Raw genomic sequence first — 12506 nt, 5'->3', positions numbered from 1 at the left:
CGCAGGTGGCGGATAGCGAACGATCCATCAGATATGGTGGACAGCTGCGAATAAGGGGAAACCCAAATAAGCAGTCCCGGACCGAGGCGGCAGCATCACGAGGGTGTGGGAGGGTGACTTGTGGCAAGGGTCACACTCATTCAAAAACCACAGAACCTGAAGACGTTGCTGTGTCATGGCGAGTAAGTGCCGCCATTACAATAAGCACTGTCAACACCCAAATCCAGGACGCGTCTGAAGTGGGAACCATCGGCATCCTGGTCAGCGTCTGTTCACACAATGTGCGGCTGGTCATAATGCGCCAGGAACTAACAATCCCTGGTTCTAAACACCCAGTGGAAACACTGGACCAACTTGATTACAAGCAAGTATGACTCGTGCAAGTAATAACAACATTACCCCAGGTGGTAACCAATCCACCCATCAACAGATGGCAACCAGGAATTCGGATTCTGGGGAACCTGGACTTACACGATTACATCAGAGAAAGTCTGAGCTCTCTGGCAAACTTCCACTTAAAACACCTACATACATTGGAACCTTTAACATAAATACATTAATCCAACCAGGAAAACTTCTAAACCTTACAACAGAACTTGAAAAGCAAAAGATAGTAATACTAGCTTTACAGGAGACACGTTTTACAGATGAAGAAACATCAGATTATGGCAACTATCGCATCTTTAAGAGCAAGACGGATAAACGAATCGGAAGAGGAGCCCCCCATCTCGGGATGGCGTTTATCATACACAAGAGCGTGCTCAGCTCCATCAAGGAATTTACTCCCGTAAATAATAGGATAATGACGATGCGCTTACAATGTGCCAACAAAACATACACAATGGTTAATGTTCATGCTCCCACAAACGGAGACAACAAGAAAAACCCCATAGAAACAGAAAAGTTCTGGGAAAATTTGGAGAATATAATGGCCAAGATTCCAAAAGATGATACAAAAGTTCTACTCGGCGATTTTAATGCCCAAATTGGTAGAGAGAAAATCCACCAAAAAACCGTAGGCAAATATCCTGCACATAAATTTACCAATAAAAATGGTACAAGGCTCGTCGAACTATGTAAGCAGAATAACCTGAAGATAATGTCAACATCTCTAAGAAAATGTCCAAGAAAACAAAAGACATGGAGATCTCCTATACAACAAATTGGCGAGTTTCAAATAGATCATGTGGCGATTTCATACCCAGTACAAAAAGAAATTTACGACGTCCAAGTATGCAGAGGAGCAAACATTGATTCAGACCATTACCTAACTAGAATTAAAATCAAGTTTACAGCACGAAGAAGTCATCAGAAGAAAACAGAAATACAGAAATATGACACCAAGAAGATTAAAGAATCTAAAGTAAAAGAAGAATGGGAGAAGGAAAAGGCAAACACATGGGAAGAATTTCATTCTAAAATCACGCGAATAGCTAAGGAAACTATTCCCTTGCAAAAGATATTCAAACACCCTTGGTGGGATTCAGACTGTGAAAATGCATTGGAAAGGAGAAAAAAGGCATTTCAAGAATATAACAGTAAAAAATCACAAGAAAGTCTACAGTTATTTAACGAGGTTAGAAAACAGGTTTCAAAATCTATTAGGCAAGCAAAAAGGAAGTACACAAAGGCACAACTGGATACCATAGAAGAAAATTTCCAAAACTATAATACAAGAGACTTCTACAGAACTTTCGCAGATAAAATACAAGGATATATCCCTCAAAATTTATGTTTCAGAAAACCAGATGGTAAATTAGCCCTAACAAACCAGGAAAACTGTCAAGTATTGGCTCAATATTTTTCTAACCTACTAAATTGCCCAGAACCTAGTTTAAGGTTTCCCAAAGAAATCTGTGCCAACGCTCAACCGGATTCATTACCACCAACACAGGAAGAAATCAAATGTCACATTAAAAACTTAAAAAATAATAGAACATCTGGCGAAGATGGCATTGTTGCAGAGCTATTAAAAAACCTAGGACCAAAGACGTTGCAAGAGCTCACAAAAATAATAACAAAAATATGGGAAACATAAAAATTACCAGAGGATTGGAAATGTGCCCTTATTCACCTGTTACATAAAAAAGGAGACAGAACAAATGTCAATAACTACAGGGGAATCTCACTTTTACAAGTCACCTACAAAATTCTCTCAACATGCCTGCTGAAAAGAACACAAGAGCAGCTGGAACGCCAAATTGGTGATTATCAAGCAGGCTTCCGCCCCGGTCGCTCATGCATAGAACAAATATTTAATTTAAAGACAATATTAAAACACAAAGCAATTAGAAATGCCCCCATAATTTGTACATTTGTAGATTTTAAGAAAGCCTATGACTCAATTGACCGGCAATCTTTGTTTAACATTTTAGAGGAACCTGGACTTGACTCCAAAACACTAAGGCTTATCAAAGAATCACTGACAGACACTGTATCTAAAGTTAAATTCAGGGGAGAAATCTCTGAACCTTTTCTCATAAAAACTGGAGTACGTCAAGGTGACGGGCTATCTCCACTTCTGTTTAATATAGTCCTGGATAAAGTCATTAAGGAATGGGAAAAAGAATTAAAAAATCAATCCTACTGGAAACCAATCCATCTTGGTAGAACCAAAGACAACGTGGAGATATCTTGTTTAGCATTCGCGGACGACTTGGCCATACTTGCAGATGATGAAGAAATCGCCACCAAACAAATAGAGATCCTTAAGGAATGCGCGGATAAAGTAGGTTTACAAATTTCGTTTCAAAAGACAGAATTTTTCTGTACGAAATTCCATATACACAGTTTCAACACAAAATATGGAAAAATAAATAGAGTAAAACATTTTAAATACCTAGGTGAAATTTTGGAGCCAACGGGAGGAGAGAAAGTTGCACAGAAGATCAGACAACAGAAAATGAAGAGAGCATATGGTATGACACATGAAATATACAATAAAAAATGCATCTCCTCGAACACAAAAATCAGACACTACTGCGCAGTAATTAAGCCAGCAGCACTATATGCTAGCGAAACGCTCACACTCCACACAAAATGTGATTTAGAAAAAATACTAAAAGAAGAACGCAAAATCATGAGAAAGATTTTAGGTCCAAAATTAACAGAAGAAGAATACCGGATACAATCAAGAAGAACCACAGAAACTATATCAAACCTGGCAGCAGACATAAGAAGGCGAAGATTAATATTTTATGGACATGTCACTAGACTTCCCCCCACACGACTCACCAACAGAATTCTCACTTACATAGAAAAAGTCAAATCAACAACACCATGGATTAGCCAAGTAAAATTAGATTTACAAAAAGCAAATATTGAACTTAAAGATGTCAAAGATAGAGAAACTTTTAGAAATAAGGTGGAAAAGTGGATTGTATTGTCGGAGAAGGAAGCACTAAAGAGACCAGGAACAAATTGGACAGAAGAAAGGAAAAGAAAACATGGAGAACGAATGAAAGAAGTATGGAAGAAACGACGTCAGAAAGCTTTGTGTGATCCTTCTGGGTCCATTCGCGATAAGTAAGTAAGTATATATATATATATATATATATATATATATATATATATATATATATATATATAAAAACTATGTAAAACGTCAAGAACAGCATTTTAGATTCAAAAGTAGTCACATAGTTAAAGCATTTTTATCTTCAGTAGCATGGCTTTTTCCCCATCATCTCATATATATATATATATATATATATATATATATATATATAGTTTCAAAGATACACCACATTAAGACTCTCTCGTAAAAGCATTGTTAGGAGTATGGTTTTTTATGCAACAGAGGTAGGATGTGTGATTTCTATGTATGAAGGTTTTGCCAATGAGGTAATGAGCACGTAATGGTTATGTTACATAGTAAAAGTAGATGCTGCTTCTGTTGTATTCAGTGAGAATAAGGATGAATTATTTAATCAACGGAAGATAGATTTGTGGTCTCACAGCAGCTCATTTTATTTTTAAAATGTTGAAAATTAATGCAATGGTGGCAGTATATTCGGATAATCAAATTTTAATATGGGAAACTTCAATGCTCTTTAAAAACTTGCACAGTGGATTTGATGAACAAAGTATCAAGGTTTCTGATAGCAGTATTATTTCAGATTGAGTGTAGCTATTACTAAAGGAAATTGTCTATAACTTTGTCTTTTTAGTGCACTTGCATAGTGCATTTGGTATAGAATACATTTAAAATTTCGCATTATTTGGAGTGCAAGAGGGAAGATATTAGCTTCTAAACTACTCTTTAGGGCATCATAAATAGCATCTAAGGTAACAACCGAAAACTCTGAAATTGTGCTTTTCCGAATGTGGTATGTGCTTGAATAGTGGAAAGATGTAATTCCCAGATGTCAGATACTGAAGTGTCACATCTACTTTTACTTAAGCCGGAACTGCATCTTTAATGTATCAGATTTTTTAATTTAGCTATAATCACAGCTCTACAAGTACTCAAAATTAGCTTTTGTTATCCAAAAGTGTTTCCCGTAGGAGTCATCAGCTTTACATATTCAATGTGATTAGTGATGATCCTGAAAAGTGAGATTACAAACACTATGTTTTGCTGAATTTATTTGAAGCTGTGCAGGCATACATCAGTTAACCTTTAATGACCATTATTTAGCATATGCATGAAAGATAATTAAAGCTTAGAATAAGGCACTACGAACATGTAAAGCACTGAAAACTGAATGCACAGCACTGAAAACTGACCCACATGACACACCATTTGCGAACCATTTCATATAACAGGATCACCCCCCTCCCCCTACTGATCACCCCTGGTAGCTGAGTGGTCAGCACGACAGAATGTCATATCCAATGGCCCAGATTCGATCCTGGCTGGGTCAGAGATTTTCCCTGCTCAGGGACTGGGTGTTGTGTTGTCCTTATCATCATTTCATCCCCATCAACATGCAAGGCATCAACTCGAAAACCTTGCACCAGGAGCACGGTCTACCCGATGGGAGGCCCTAGGGACACGGCATTCACATTTACTCCCCCTACTAGCATAAAAACGTCTGTAAGCAGTGTTAATAATTTGTAGACAGCTACTGTCCATCTCCAATAACACAAAAAAGATCCACTACATAACTTTAGGCATAAGATACTCCATCATCCTCATTTGAACAATTTTTTTTTTTGTTATAATTCACACCTAAAATTTCCGATAAAGATTTTGCCTACTTGTGGTTTTCCAACAAACCTGCCATTTCTGTAGACAGATTCCAAACTATATCCAAAGTACGATATATTTATCCTCAGAATGCCACAAATTCATCAGTTTCTCACAGCTCATATGTGAGAACATCAGTCGATTTGACTGAAGAAAACAAACAGATTTGAACTTCGCTGATTGTCATCCAAAGTCGATACGTTAGGGCAATGAGATAGGCTACAGTCTGACCGCGCTCATAGTGGCATACTGATTTGAAAAGATCAACTATCTTTGACCGATGTTGGTCGTCGGCGGAATTCACTGATATCTGTGCCACTATGACCACAGCCTAAGATTTGCATTGTATTTTCAATCGCAGTTGACTCTCTGACCAATAAAGCATCTGTTGAGCTATCGTGCCAAGGTATATTTTCCGATATTTCCCAAGATTTTTTCTGATAAATTGTAAATTTCTTAATTTCTTACTATCCCGGTACATCGTTTCTAACACATTTTCAGTCTTGTCAGTAACGTTTCTATTTACTGTCGAACAGTTCATATATCTGTAACCGCAAATCAGAATCTGCTCATGACGAATATAGTTGAAAGTATATTTTCTGGTCATAGTTTCCATTTTCTACGATAAACATTTACTTTCAATTCATTCAGTGTGTCGTGACGTCCGTTGCTACGGCAGTTTCTATTTTTGCGATACGTTAGATACACTGAAGAGCCAAAGAAACTGGTACATCTGTCTAATATTGTGTAGGACCCTCGTGAGAATGCAGAAGTCCACAACTCGACGTGGTGTGGACTCAACTAATGTCTGAAATAGTGCTGGAGGGAATTGACACCATGAATCCTGCAGGTCTGTTCATAAATCTGTAAGAGTATGAGGGGATGGAGATCTTTTCTGAACAGCACGTTGCAAGGCATCCCAGATATGCTCAGTAATGTTCATGTCTGGGGAATTTCGTGACCAGTGGAAGTGCTTAAACTCAGAAGAGTGTTACTGGAGCCACTCTCTAGCAATTATGGACTTGTGGGGTGTCGCACTGTCGTGCTGGAATAGCGGAAGTCCGTCAGAATGCACAACGGACGTGAGTAGATGCAGGTGATCATACAGGATGCTTACATACGTGCCACCTGTCAGAGTCGTATCTAGACGTATTATGGGTCCCATATCACTCCAACTGCACACGCCCACACCATTACAGAGCTTCTACCAGTTTCAACAGTCGCCTACTGACATGCAAGGTCCATGAATTCGTGTGGTTGTCTCCATACTTGTACACGTCCATGCACTCGATACAATCTGAAATGAGACTCGTCCAACCAGACAACATGTTTCCAGTGACCAACAGTCAATGTCGGTGTTGGCTGGCCACGGCGAGGCGTAAAGCTTTGTGTTGTGTAGTCATCAAGGGTATATAAGTGGGCCTTCGGCTCCAGAAGCCCATATCAATTATGTTTCTTTGAAAGGTTCGTACACTGACGTTTGTTGACGGCCTAGCATTGAAATCTGCAGCAATCTATGAAAGGGTTGCACTTAGGTCATTCTAAATGATTCTCTTCACTCGTTGTTGGTCCCGTTCTTGCAGGATCTTTCTCCGGCCACAGCAATGACGTAGATTTTATGTTTTACCGGATTCCTGGTGGTCATACGAGAAAATACCCACTTCATCGCTACCTCGGAGATGATGTATCCCATCACTCATGCTCCGACTATAACTCCACATTCAAACTCACTTAATTCTTGATAAACCACCATTGTAGCAGCAGTAATTGATGTAACAACTGTGACAGACACTTGTTGTCTTGTATAGGTGTTGCCAACTGCAGCGCGCCATACGCTGCCTATTTACATATCTCTGTAATTGAATACACATGCCTGTACCAGTTTCTTTGGCGCTTCAGTGTAGCATTTTCTTTTTATAGTTATGAAGTTTGTCACATGTTTCCTGCGTCGTTGGCCAAGGCCACCAACATTAGTAATTCTTCCAGTCCATTTAATTGTAAACCATGGCGACTATGATACTTGCATCCAATGCCCTTTACGTTTATCCCTCGAGCATTTTTGAAATGAATATGTATTTTTTAGAACTTTTAGTTTTCTGCTCTTATTTGTTGGCTGACACAGGTCTACCGTACAAGATCACACCAAAGTGCAGTATTGAATAAGATAGTGGAAGGCAGCTTACTTGTTTCTGTTTTGCAAATTTATTAATTTCTACAAATGATGCCCCACGCTTGACAAACGCCATGGCATGCATACAGATGTTTCAGTTTTGCAGTAAGAGATGCTGCAATCTTGGACATCACGTCGCATACCATAGTTACATTTTTCCTGCATTTCCAGTGTTTGGTTGGATGGAGATAGGTGAATGGTAGTCACTACATTGTGTATCAAAAAATGTTCAAATGTGTGTGAAATCTTATGGGACTTAACTGCTAAGGCCATCAGTCCCTAAGCTTACACACTACTTAACCTAAATTATCCTAAGGACGAACACACACACCCATGCCTGAGGGAGGACTCGAACTTCCGCCGGGACCAGCCGCACAGCATTGTGTATCAGGCTGTCTTCAACAATGCTTTGTAAGGAATTATCAACATTGATTTCACTGGTCATTTGTATGTTTCCTCTCCAGGGGACACCACCTAGAAGTAGTACTGCCCGTGTGGGTGGAGAGGCTTTTGTGCTCACATGAAGCTGAGGACTAAGCCGGCTGTGGAAACCTATGGTCGGTAAGGTCTAGGCCAATGAACCAGACTGTCCCCCACAACGACCTGTCATCCCACATCCAATCCTTGTCCTTGCCCAATTCCTAAATAACCAACGCAAGGTGTCAAGTGATCCATGCCAAGGGGTGCTTGGCATATGGGAAGATGTGTCTTGAATGGAGCCTCAGGGATACTGGGCGACCTCCCTGAGTAATTAGCCTTGCACCACTTGGGATTTCCGTCATGTGGGCCGATTAGATCCCCAACTCTCATGGGATCAAAATGGACACAAAAGAAAACAGCAATACTGAGGGACAAATTGAGACTTCAGACACCCAAACATCTGTGCTGGAACCGATGGAAAACATCCTCTCAATTGAACAGGCGGACAGACTTATTCAAGAAGTGGAAATGGTTACTAAGAAGTTGGTCCAGATTAAGATCAAAGACTTGTCTGCCGCACAGAGGAGGAAACTTTTAGAGAACAAAAGTTAAAGGAAGGAAAAGAGTAGCTTCCTAAACAAAAGTGCAGTGAACTAAAAGGGCTTAAGCCCAAGACCTCCAAGAAACGACTGTCCCAGGACAAAGGAGGTGTGCAAACCCCTTCTACATTGAGGGTAGACAGTAAGAGAACAAGGGAGGAATCTAAGACTCCCTCTTCTCAGGATAAGTATACCCAGAAAAAGCTGAGGAAAGAAATAGGGAAACAGACCTATAGTACTGCAGTCTCAGTTTTTAGAATGGCGGTTATCCAGCAAGGCTGTCCACAGGTCACGATCACCTCACAGCAGGAGGAGCTCGTACAGATGGCTCTCTTAAAGAAGATTGGCAGGGACGCTGGTCCGGGACCCCAATTCAGGAAAATCTATCTGGATCACGGTGATCTTATCTTTGTCTGTGAGGGGGCGGGTACAGTGGACTGGTTTACGGAAAAGGTGCCCCTGATATCACTGTGGGAGGACGTGAAGCTGCTGGTAAAGACAGCAGCTGAGCTCTTAAAGACCGCAAAGATATTAATCTGGGTGCCAAAAATCCTTAAGGATACTTCTCCAGAGGCTGTGATTGTGGAAATATGGTCTTAAAACCCGAAAGTGCCGACAGAGGATTGGAAGATAAACAACCAGAAGGTTGCATCAAACAGCCAAACCCTTGTGGTGGAAGTCGGAGGGAAGTCCCTGAAGGCAATGCAGGAACATGATCTGAGACTATTCTTGGGGTCCTACAGATTGCCGTCTGGGTAATAAAAAACATCAGAAGTGACAATGGCAGCAAGATGGAGACTGATTGCGCTGCAGATAAATCAGCAACACACTAAAGGGGCCACTGCTGTCATGAATCATCTTCTGGGAAGACAGGAAGTGGACGTGGCCCTGATTCAGGAACCCTATTTCCATAAAGGGGATGTGTCACGCCTCGGCGGCACTGGAGGTAAGCTGGTTTGTGCTAAAAATATAAGAAACTCAAGAACGTGTATTTATGTAAAAAATGGAATCCCGTTCATTCCAAGGGTGGACTTTTGTTCTAGGGAGTTAGTGACCAGCAGGATGTGGAAACTCATGAGCGAGTTTGTAATGGCTTCGGCACACCTCCATAACGAGTACAGTGCTCCTCCTTCTCAGGAGGTGAGGAGACTGGCGGAAGCCTGTGAACAACAGGGCGACCAGCTATTGGTTGGAAGCGATGCTAATGCCCACAGCTTAGTGTGGGGAGGCACTGACACCAACAGTAGAGGTGAGTACCTTCTAGAATTTCTTCTAGCTAATGACTTACAGATCCTCAATAGGGGCAAGGAACCTGCATTTAGGAATATAATAATGGAAGAGTTAACTGACATAACCTTCAGTTCCACTTTGATGAGACCAATGACCTTGCAGTTTTCTCTCCTCCCCCAAATAACCCCCAACTCCACTTTGATGGTTAGTTATGTCAAACAATGGCATGTGGCTTTAGAGCCAGCCTCATCAGACCACATGTATATTAAGTTCAAGGTTGAAATGAGTCTGTCTAGACCATGTCCTATAGGAATCCCAGGAAAACGAACTGGGAGATGTATAGCAGGAACCTTGACTCAAGCCTGTCAGAAGTCAGTACTTCAATAAGCGACCCAGTAGAGTTTGAGGAGGTAGCAGAGGCAGTGACCTCTGCCATCATGACCTTGTACCATGACAACTGCTCAACACCAAGAAGTGCACGAATAGGAATGTATTTTGGTGGAACAAGAGCCTGGAATCACAGATGAAACAGATATGAAGACTGTTTGACCTTGTGAGAAGGAAAGGACAATGGGCAGAATATCGGGAGGCCCTTGTCAAATACAATCTTGCAATTAAGCAGAAAACCAGGTGTCCTGGAGGGTATTCTGTGAGGAGGTGGAGGGTATGGCTGTTCAGGCCAGACTTCACAATATCCTCACTATGATACCAACTAATCCAGGAAGAACATTAAGGAAAGGGGATGGGAAGTATACAAGGACAGCACATGAATTGATGGAACTACTCCTCAAGACTCATTTTCCTCAATGTACTGTGATAGACAACATAGACCAGGGCGAGATCCCTGTGAGGTATCAGTTTTCAGGCATTCGAAGGGAGAACTGGGAATCTGCCAAGGAATGTGTTGACCATAGTAAAATCCAATGGACAGTATGGACATTCCAACAGTTAAAGTCACCTGGCCCAGATGGAATTTTTCCAGCGCTTCTGCAAGAAGCAGGGGTGAACCTATTAAGATTCTTATGCGGGTTATTTAGAGTTTGCCTAGCAGCAGGAATCACTCCTAATGTCTGGAGGGCAGTGAAGATTGTCTTCATTCCAAAGACAGGGAGAACTGACCATACCAAGCCCAAGGATACAAGACCAATCAGTCTGTCCTCCTTTATTCTTAAAACATCAGAAAAACTGGTCAACATGCATGTTATGGAGTGGAGGTTAACTAGGGTCCCTCTACACATAAACCAACATGCATACCAACCAGGAAAAGCGTGTGAAACAGCACTCCACCATCTTGTTGGGAAGGTGGAGAAAGCACTACACTTTCAGGAAATAGTCCTCTGTATCTTCTTGGCCATCAAAGGGGCTTTTAGCAATAATAACTTCGAATCCATGGTGAAAGCAGCAGAGGTGCATGGCTTGGAGACCACCATTTGCAGTAGGATTAGAGTCGTGCTTAGTGGTAGAAAGGTAGAAGCCACCATGATGCAAGGAAAAGTAGTAATCAACACCACCAGACGCTGTTCACAAGGAGGGGTCCTGTCCCCTCTACTGTGGAACCTTGTGGTGAACGAACTCATTGTAGAATTAAACTCTAGATGGTACTTTTGCCAGGGATATGCAGACAATCTGGTCATAGTAATACTTGGCAAATTTTCAAGTACTGTCAGAGGTATGGCACAAGCAGCATTCAGCATTGTGCAAGACTGGTGCAGGAAACAGGATCTAAGGGTCAGTACTAAGAAGACTGTTGTAGTACCATTTACGAGGAACCAGATCCAACACATATATTGGAATCTCAAGATTCTCGATGAAACTCTACCAGAGAAAGGGATAGTGAAATATCTAGGGATAACCCTGGACGAGAAGCTACTATGGACCGCTCATGTAAGGAGCACCTGTTCCAAGGCGAAAGGTACTCTAATGAGTACCAGGAGAGATTGTGGTAGAAACTGGGGCTTAAGCCCCAAGATGGTTCAAATGGCTCTGAGCACTATGGGACTTACCATCTATGGTCATCAGTCCCCTAGAACTTAGAACTACTTAAACCTAACTAACCTAAGGACATCACACAACAACCAGTTAAGCCCCAAGAGTATGTACTGGGTATACACCATGGTAGTATGACCTGTGATCACTTATCGGGCTATAGTGTAGTGGAAAAAGGTGGAACAGCAGGTAACTGCTAAGGAGCTTGCTAAGGTGCAGAGATTGGCCTGCTTAGCAATTACAGGCAGAATTAGCAGTACACCCACTGCTGGGATGGAAACCATGCTGGACATGCCCCCATTACACCTGTGGGTAAAGATGGAGGCAGCAGCTGAAGCACACAGGTTAAAGATTGGAAAAAACTGGAACTCACTGGGTATCCAGAATCTCACACTAAAATAGACATAGGTATGGTTGGGGAAATGCCGGCTCACTATATAATAACTCCCAGCTGCTTCAACAAGCCTTTTAGTGAAGTGATTGGAAGTAGAGAGCCCCGAGAGAACAAATTTCGACACCATACTGGGGTCATAGTCTGGTTCACTGACGCCTCGAAAACAGACCAAGGTGTTGGGGCCGGGGTGTATGGGGTGCAGCCAAGCTCAAGAATGTAATCTCTCTAGGGAAGATGGCCACTGTGTTTCAAGCAGAAACATGTGCTATCAGGGTGTGCATGGAGGAGAATGTGTGGAGGTGCTACAGAGGTTGTAGCATTTTCATTTATCCAGACAGCCAAGCAGCCCTGAAAGTACTGGCAGCCTCTGCAACAAGATCAAAGATCGTGGTAGAATGCCACAAAGTCCTTGTGAGCTACGGGAAAGGAATAGGGTAAACGTATTGTGAATCCCTGGTCACTCAGGCATTAGTGGTAATGAGCAAGCCAATAGGTTGGCCAGGATAGGGGTGATGG

This window comes from Schistocerca americana, chromosome 2 (assembly GCF_021461395.2).
Source record: "Schistocerca americana isolate TAMUIC-IGC-003095 chromosome 2, iqSchAmer2.1, whole genome shotgun sequence".
NCBI classification, from domain to species: domain Eukaryota; kingdom Metazoa; phylum Arthropoda; class Insecta; order Orthoptera; family Acrididae; genus Schistocerca; species Schistocerca americana.
Note: the sequence above shows the minus strand (reverse complement) of the source record.